Source organism: Polistes canadensis, unplaced genomic scaffold (genome assembly GCF_001313835.1).
Source record: "Polistes canadensis isolate GaletaPanama2010 unplaced genomic scaffold, ASM131383v1 scaffold_228, whole genome shotgun sequence".
In the NCBI taxonomy this organism is placed as follows: Eukaryota; Metazoa; Arthropoda; class Insecta; order Hymenoptera; family Vespidae; genus Polistes; species Polistes canadensis.
Window position 1 is genome coordinate 238,621 of NW_014569775.1, and position 1,123 is coordinate 239,743.

Genomic DNA, 1,123 nt, shown 5'->3' on the forward strand with positions numbered 1-1,123 from the left:
AAGCGATTTATTGTTTTTATCGAAGATAGGTTGCTAGCCTCACCCACAAAACCTCTTCTTTTTATCTGAGATTAAGACCAGCTCTGGAGGTTAATTAGGCGAGGTCTTCGCGTCAACAGCAAACGGTATTTCTAAAAGCGATTTGTCCATCCAGGTACTAACCGTGCCTGGCATTGCTTAACCTTTTGGCTTACAACCACAAGTCAGACTCGTGGTGAAAAATTTGTGCCATAAGCGAAAACCACGAGTCTAACTCGTTGTAAAGAATTTGTGCAATATACAAAAGCCACGAGTCAGGCTCGTGGTTAGGAATTGGTGCATAAGATGCCGCGTATTATTCGAACAAGCGATTGGATTTATTCCACACCCAATACTTTTTCTTTGATTGAATAAAAAAACCATCAATGATCATCATGAATTTTTTTTTTTTTTTCATTCACTTAATTAAGTATTCATTTACAAATTGCTATTGATTCATTATATTAAAATAATAAATTATTTTTGTCAACTGATTAATTGATTATGATTGCACCTTAGACGTCTAAAAATTACTATTTGTACCTACACATTGTTTATTATTTAACAACTCCTTTCATTGCTCTGAAAAAATATATGTCATGAAAGTTTCACAATTTGCGCCAGTTCAAGAACGCGGCTGAACAGATGAATGGCACCGAGCGCGACCAACTCTCTTGTTTATTATAGCAGGCACAATTGGCAGATATCGTGTAGGCCAAGGGGTTAACTTAGTAATCGAACGAGAGCTATTACTGACATCACAGCATGGCCGTTAACACTGTTACTATAATTACATTAATTGAGATTTCACTGTATTATTCGCTGGTACATTTGGTGCAACCGTAGTCATAGACAAAAACTCGTATCTGAAGATAAGATATATTCAACGAAATAATAAATTGCATAAGTGCTCTACGATAATCGTCAATACGAATAATATTTAATAATTACTAGAATAATTCTTTGAGAAAATGTATACCTTTTGAATAAATACTATTTAAATACAATATACGTCATGTTGTCTATTGTTTGTGTCATCTGATATATATCAGAACGTAATCATTTTCCAAAATATTGATATAATTGTTTATATACGAGTGTTAAG